Source organism: Dipodomys spectabilis, unplaced genomic scaffold (genome assembly GCF_019054845.1).
Source record: "Dipodomys spectabilis isolate Male_0828 unplaced genomic scaffold, ASM1905484v1 ptg000502l, whole genome shotgun sequence".
NCBI lineage: Eukaryota > Metazoa > Chordata > Mammalia > Rodentia > Heteromyidae > Dipodomys > Dipodomys spectabilis.
The window spans coordinates 104,369-112,319 of NW_024871179.1; the positions used below are offsets into that span (position 1 = coordinate 104,369).

Consider the following 7,951-nt stretch of genomic DNA (forward strand, 5'->3'; position numbering starts at 1 on the left):
AGCAGGAAATTCTTTCTCCTAAATAGTTATCTCAGCAATTGCCATACATTCTTTCTGCTCTAGCTGAGCCTACAGCTTCTTGTAAGTCCCTTACAAACAATTCTTTCTGCTGAAGTGACTTCGTGAAACCCCCAATACTTTTATAATTACTTATAACTTGTCTACTAGCCTCCATAAGAGGGGTTTCAGGATAGCACTTAACTCTGGTGAGTTAGTCATAATTTTTAAGACACTCATAAGATATTGTAGTCATCAACACTCTTAAGAGAGAGCTTTGAATAAAGGAATGTTGACAATGAGTAAGTACAAAGAGCAGTAGAAGCAGTAAAAGATTAATAGGCACTCTTATGAGGAAAAGAAAGGCAGAAACACATCTTTCCCAGGGGTTTGCCAGCCTTTCCAGGAGTAGGCCTCTTAGAAGCCCTATTCTCCGAGGTAGACTTCAGTGAAGTCCCAAAACTCGGAGATAGGTCTCTGTAAAGACCCATTCTCTGAGATAGACTTCGGTGAAGTCCCAATACTCAGAGATAGGTCTCTGAAGCCCCTTTCTCAGGTCTGAAAGATGGTTTCCCATGCTAAGCAGATTCCACTGGAGTAGGCGTGGCACAATCCCATTTGTCCAACCTTTCTTTAATTTGTTGTGTTTCTGGGTCTCTATTAAGAAAATTTTTCGGCCTGTGCCAAGGAGACTTAGGGTATCTCCTATTCTACCCGGTAATGTTTTCAGGCTGTCTGCTTTGACTCCGTGGTTTTTGATCCATTTGGAGTTGATTCTGGTGCAGGGTGATATATAAGGATCTAGCTTTAGTTTACTACAAGTGATTAACCAATTTTGCCAGCGCCATTTACTGAAGAGGTTGTCTTTCTTCCATTCTATTTTTTTTAACTCCCTTATCGAACATTAGGGGGCTATAGATCTGTGTGTTCATTTCTGGGTTTTAAATTCTATTCCATTGGTCCTGAGGTCTTTTCATTTGCCAGTCCCAAGCTGTTTTGATTACTATGGCATTGTAGTTGAGTTAGAATTTTGGTATTGATATTACTCCAGCACTGTTCTTTCTGCTAAGGATCATTTTCGCTATTTGTTGTCTTTTACTGTTTCATATGAATTTTTGGATTGCCTCTTCTATTTCCTTGAAAAATGAGGTTGGAATATTGATTAGTATTGCATAGAATTTGTAGATCACCTTGGGATGTATTGCCGTTTTCACGATTGTGATCCATCCAGTCCAGAAGCATGGGAGGTTTATCCACTTTCTAAGTTCTGTTTTTGATTTCCTTTTTCAGGTTTTTAAATTTTCATAATAGAGGTACTTCACTTCTTCGGTTAATTCCTAGATAATGTATTTTTGGTGGCGCTATTATGAATGGAGTTGCCTTCATGATTTCACCAACGCTTTCCTCATTGTGGTCATACAGAAAAGCCATTGATTATTGAGGGTTAATTTTATATCTTGCTGCTTTGCAACAGTTTTGAATCAGCTTCAGTAATTTGGGAGTGGAGTCATGGGATTCTTTAAATAGAAAATCATGTGGTCTGCAAAGAGGGAGAATTTTACTTCATCTTTCCCCATTTGGATCTCTTTTATGTTTTTTTTGTGGGGGGTCCAGTCATACAGCCTGAACAATAGGCCTGGGAACTGTCCCTCAGTTCTTCAGCTCAAGGCTAGCCCTCTACCACTTGAGCCATTGTGCCACTGCCAGCTTTTTTCTTTTTGCCTATGTGGTGCTGAGGAATCAAACACAGGGCCTCAAGAATGTTAGGCAATCACTGTACCACAAAGCCACCTTTCCAGCCTCTCCCTTTTATGTTTGCGTCATGTCTTATTGTTGTAGATAGACATTCTAATACTAAATTTAAGAGAAGTGTAGTGAGTGGGCATCCTTGTAATGTTCCTGAGTTAAGAGGAAATGACTTTAGTTTTTCACCATTAATTATAATGCTGGCTGTAGGTTTGTCATATACAGCCTTTATTGTATTGAGGGATGTTCCCTGGATTCCTAATTTTTCCAGAACCTTCATCATAAAGGATTTGTTGGATTTGTCAAATGCTTATTCTGCATCTATTGAAATAACTATGTGGTTATCCTTGCCATTTGTTGATGTAATGAGTTATATTAATTGACTTGTGTATATTGATCAATATTTGCATCCCTGAAATGAATCCTGTTTGATCGTGGTGTATGATATTTTGGATGAATTTTTTATGTCAACTGCTCAAAATTTTGTTGAGAAGTTTTGCATCAATGGTCATCAAAGAAATGAGTCCATAGTTCTCTTTCTATGATGAGTCCCTGCCTGGTTTTTGGATGAGGGCTATGATGGCTTCAAAGAATGATTTTTGTAGTGAACTTTCTCTTACAATTTCATTGAAGAGTTGGAGGAATGTTGATGTGAGCTCTGCTTTGAAGGCCATGTAGAATTCTGCTGTAAATCCATCTGGTCCTGGGCTTTTCTGAGATGGGAGGTCTCATTGCTGTTTCTATTTCAATGCTTAATATGGGCCAGTTAAAATGGTTTAACTCATCTTGTTTGATGTTTGGCATGTCAATAATTGCTAGGAAAAGATCTATTTCTGCCAAGTTCTCAAACTTATTAGCATAAAGGTTTGAGAAGTATTCCTTTTAATCTTCTGAATCTTGGTTTTCTCTGGGATGCTGTTTCCATTCTCATCTCTGAGTTTATTTATTTGGGTGTGTTCTCTTTTTTTGATATGATTTGCTAAGAATCTATAAATTTTGTTAATTTTTTGGAGAACAAACTCTTGTTTTGTTGATTCTTTCTATGTTTTTATTTTGGATTCTAATTCGTTTATTTCTGATGTAATTTTAATTATTTCTTTCCATCTACTGAATTGGGATTTATCTTGTTGCTCTTTTTCAAGGAGGTTCAGATATCTCACTAAATTGTTGGTTCCAGATCTCTCCAATTTATTGATTTAGTAATTAAGAGCTATAAAACACTCTGAATACTGTCTTTGCCGTGTCCAAGAGGAGCAAGTAATTTGTGTGTTCATTTTTATTTTTTGTTTTTTTGGCTTTTTTTGTGTCCGGTCGTGGGGCCTGAACTCTGGGTCTGGGCGCTGTCCCTCAGCTCTTCAGCTCAAGGCTAGCGATCTACCACTTGAGCCATAGCCCCAATTCTGGCTTTTTTTTCTTTTTGCTTATGTGGTGCTGGGGAATCGAACCCAGGGCCTCACGCATGCAAGGCAAGCGCTCTACCACTGAGCCACCTTCCCAGCCCCTCATTTTTGGTGAATATCATGAATATTTGAATTTCCTTTCTATGCTCTTCCATGACCCACTGGTGTTTCAACAGTGTGTTGTTCAGCCTCTATTTGTCACAGGACTTTTTGGTGCATTTTGGTGTTGAGTTCTAATTTTATTCCCTTGTGGTCTGAGAGAAGGCAATTTAAAACTATAATGTTTCTGAATTTGGACAAGTTTGATTTGTGACTTCAAATGGTGTATATTTTGTAAAATTTTCTGTGAGCTGATGAGGAAAACATGTATCTGATGCTACTGCGTGAAATATTTGGTATATATCTGTTAAATTTAATTGATCCATGCAGGTGTTTAGATCTGCAGTTTCTCTGTTGAGTTTTTGCCGAGTTAATCTATCTAGTGTGGATAGTGGTGTGTTAAAGACCCCTACAATTAATGTCTTTGGATCTATGTGAGCTTTGAGGGAAAGTAGTGTTTCTTGGATAAATCTGGGTGGTCTTTTGTTTGGAGAATAAATATTTAGATTTGTAATATCCTCCTGAATGGGAAATCCCTTCATTAGTATAAAACGACATTCTTTATCTGTTTTCACTAATTTTAATTTGAAGTATATTTTATCTGATGTTAGGATAGAAGCGCTCACTTGTTTATGGGGGCTATTTGCTTGGCAGATTTGTTACAGCTTTCACTTTCAAAATGTGTTTGTTTTCATGGGAAAGGTGTGACTCCTGAAGGCAGCAGATAAAAGGATCTTGCTTTTTAATCCAACTAGCCTTTTTACGTGGCTTAATTGGAGAGTTAAGTCCATTAATGTTGAGAGTTAGGACTGAGAGGTGTTTGGGAGTTCCTGCCATGTTATCCACCTTCTGGGGGCTGCGGCAACTGGGTTCTTCCTATGGGTCTTGGATTCTCAGTTTGGGTGCTGTTTCTTGGCCTTTATTGTGATCTTGTTGGTTTTCTATTTGTAGGACATGTTTAAGTAGCATTTGTAGGGCTACTTCTTGGGAGATATATTGTATCAGATTGTCTTTGGTATGGAAGGTTTTTCTTTGACCTTCGATTATGAAGGAGAGTGTAGCTGGGTAGAGTATTCTTGATTGATAGTTGTTTGTCTTTAGGGCATGGCATACATCATTCCAGGCTCTTCTTGCTTTAATTCTCTCTGCTGACAAATCTGAGGGGACTCTAATTGATTTCCTCTTATAGGTGATTGATCTTTTCTACTTGACAGTTTTATGGATCTTTTCCTTGGTCTGAATTGATACTGTGCAGATTATAATGCGACATTGCCATGTCCTGTTCTGGTCTGGTATATTTTGGGTTCTAAAAGCTTCTTCTATCTGAATAATCCTAACTTTTTGCATGTTTGGGAAGTTCTCTGCTAGGATCCTGTAAAACAAATGTTCTCGACCATTAACTTCTGTTTCTAGGTGCTCCTTTACAAACATTATCCTCATATTAGACCTACTGATGGTGTCTTCCAAATGTTGAATAGATCTATCCCATATTCCTTGGATTTGTCTTGGATAGTAGTATGTTATTTCTCTATAATATCAAGGCTGTCTTTAATCTCCAAGATTCTATCTTCTGCATGGTTTAACCTACTGTCATGACTTTCTACTTTGTTTTTAATTTCTTTTCCTTCTAGTTGGTCGGCTTTAATGGCTTCAAATTCTTTGTTAGAGCTTTCTTTTAGATCTTTTATGAACTTCTATACTTCCTTAATTTGGTGTTCAGTATTTATTCTCAAATGACTTAGTTGATTGTTTATGGTTTCCTTTGTTGCCCATTCCCTCTGCCAGGCTCTATTCAGGATTCCATTTGTGGTCTCCCTGAATTCTTTCAGCTGTCTCTTTATGGATTCCATTAATGTCTCTCTTGATCTTTGTGTATTCTCATTCTGCTCTCACAATTGCTGTATTTCTCTTTGATTAGCTTCCTCATGTTCATGCAATTCCTGAAGTTCTCTTTGACTGTTCTCAACCTGCTTACACAATACCTGTGTTTCTCTTTTTCTGTTATCCTCCTCCTCATGCAATTGCTGTGTTTCTCTTTGATTGTTGTCAGCCTGCTTATGCAATTCCTGTATTGCTCTTTGACTGTTCTAAATCTGCTCACGCATTTCCTGTACCAATCTTTGAGTAGTTTCTGCACTCTCACGAGATTCCAGTATTAATCTTTGGTTTGCCTCTCTCTCTCCCTATCATGCTCACACTGAGTCCTTTGCAGGTTTTCAATCTTTTCATTCACCATTTTTACCAGTATTGTTTGTACAGATTTTTGGGAACTGTCCTCTGGATTATTCACTAACTATTCTGTCAACTGTTTATCATGAGTGGGAGTCCAGATACCTGGGCTTCCCATTTTTCTTCTGTTTTTCTGGCTTTTTCTGCTCATTTAGTATGAAAGTAACACTAATTTTGTGCTAGAACATAATTTTAAGGCAAGCATCAACCAAAGTTTGGTAGTTGCACAGTCAAAAGGCTATAGACACAATCTAGTTCAACAGATACAATCTATTCAACATCAAACAACTATGGATTAATGGGCTAAGAATAGCAAAAAAAAATTGGCAAACCAGAAATTATTAGATGTAGGGAGAAATGTGGGGAAAAATAGAATTATAGGGTGGTGGCGAGGTAAGATGAGAGTGAATTTAACCAAGGCCTAATCTCAGAGAGGGAAATGGATTGGACAGAATGATAGGAGAGACATTAAGAAAAAAAAAAACCAGAAAATATAGAAAAACAAAAATTTAAATTTAAAAAGATAAATACTTGGTTCCCGGCCCGGAAGGCCCGCGGGTCAGAGCTGTGCGTTAACCCGGCTGGATGGAGGCGGAGGCGTTGGCCGCGTCCATGCCAGCCCCGGGAGTCTCGACCGCCGTGTCTTTGGCCCTGGAGACGGCACGGTGGATGGAGGAAGCGATGCGCATGGCCAAAGACGCCCTTGAAAATACCGAAGTCCCTGTTGGCTGTCTTATGGTCTACAACAATGAAATCGTGGGGAAGGGAAGAAATGAAGTGAATCAAACCAAAAATGCTACTCGACATGCAGAAATGGTGGCCATTGATCAAGTCCTAGATTGGTGTCAACGAAATGGCCAGAGTCCTTCTGCTGTGTTTGAACGTACCGTGTTGTATGTCACTGTGGAACCCTGCATTATGTGTGCAGCTGCTCTCGGCCTGATGAAAATCCCGCTGGTCGTCTAAGGCTGTCAGAATGAACGATTTGGTGGCTGTGGCTCCGTTCTAAATGTTGCCTCTGCTGACTTACCAAATACGGGAAAACCATTTCGGCGCATCCCTGGATATCGGGCTGAGGAAGCTGTGGAACTGTTAAAGGCCTTCTACAAGCAAGAAAATCCTAATGCACCAAAATCAAAAGTTCGGAAGAAGGAATTTCAGAAATCCTGAACTTGTAATGAAAGACGAAAGCCCCATGGTGACCTGGATGGAATCCCCAGCCTGAAAAGCTGCTGGCATGGAGGGAGCACAAATTATGTGTTGTTTGTTATTCTCCGGGAAGACGGAGAATAACATTTGCACTCTTAAGGGAACAAATTAGTGCTTTTTAAAAGGCTGACAATTGTAAACAACTATTAGCTTCTCCACAGCTGAAAGAACATTTTTATGAAGGGGGAAAAACTAAAGTTTGAGGTTTTAGGAATTAGCAAACAGTACATGTCTTTAAGCCACAGCTTCAATCCATTCCAGCTGAGTGCAGGCTGGGATTTCAGTGTCCATCCACACCCCATCACCTGCACTCATTTGGAATAGAAAGCCATGGTCACGTGTGTCCTTTACAACTGGCTTTTTGGAGGTGGAGTTGGATTTTCCTTCTTTATAGCTGTTGTGGTCTCCCAGTGTATTGGCTGCGTGAGTGTGAGTGTGTTTGTGTGTGTGTTGGCTTTAGGGCTTGAACTCAACATGTTGTTACTCTCTGGCTTTTTTGCTCAAACTTGAGTCACACCTCCAGTCCTAGCTTTATGTTGGTTAATTGCAGATGAGTCTCACGGACTTTTCCCCCCAGCCTGGCTTCAAACTGTGATCCTCAGATCTCAGCATTTTTTAGTCGCTAGGATTACAGGTGTTAGCCACCAGTGCTGGGCAAGTCTGGCTTTTTTCTACATTGTATATTATTTGTATACACTGTATACATGTGATTGTGAAATCTATTGATTTTATTAAATACATAGAAAAAATGTTTTTAAACAAGTGCCTAAGGGTCATTTAAAAATTGTACCATGTTGCTATAATAGAATCTTAAGATATTTCTGTTTTTAAGGGGCAAAGCATTAAAGGACAATAACATAAATAAGACAGTTCTTTGGTTCCCTGAACCAAAACAGGGTCTTCTGCCTCAGCAAGATTATATTCTCACAAGGATGGATGAAAAAAACGTAGTTATATACTGGAGGGTGAAGAGTTCCAACAACAGTTGGGCATAGTGATACACATCTGTAACCCCATCACTTGGAAGGCAGAGGGAGTTCAACAAGGCACTGTCAAAGCAAAAAGTTACAGCGAAATTAAAAAGGAACAAGGTGAAGAAGAATGCCCACTGGTGTGAATGCCAGTTGCAAAATTAAGTAGCACGATACATTTAATCCGAAATCAGCTGTTCCTCATTTGAAAATACAGGTTATAACTGTTAAATTTAATACCTAAAATTTGAAACTGCACAGGAAAGAATATCCACAACAAAACTTTCAGTGTTACTGGGT

At 39.0% G+C, this 7,951-nt stretch overlaps 1 pseudogene; it reads left to right on the forward strand.

Annotated features, from left to right (window-relative positions):
* The first annotated feature begins 6,056 nt into the window (after nucleotides 1-6,056).
* LOC122099082 lies at nucleotides 6,057-6,713 on the forward strand (annotated as a pseudogene).
* The last annotated feature ends 1,238 nt before the right edge of the window (nucleotides 6,714-7,951 follow it).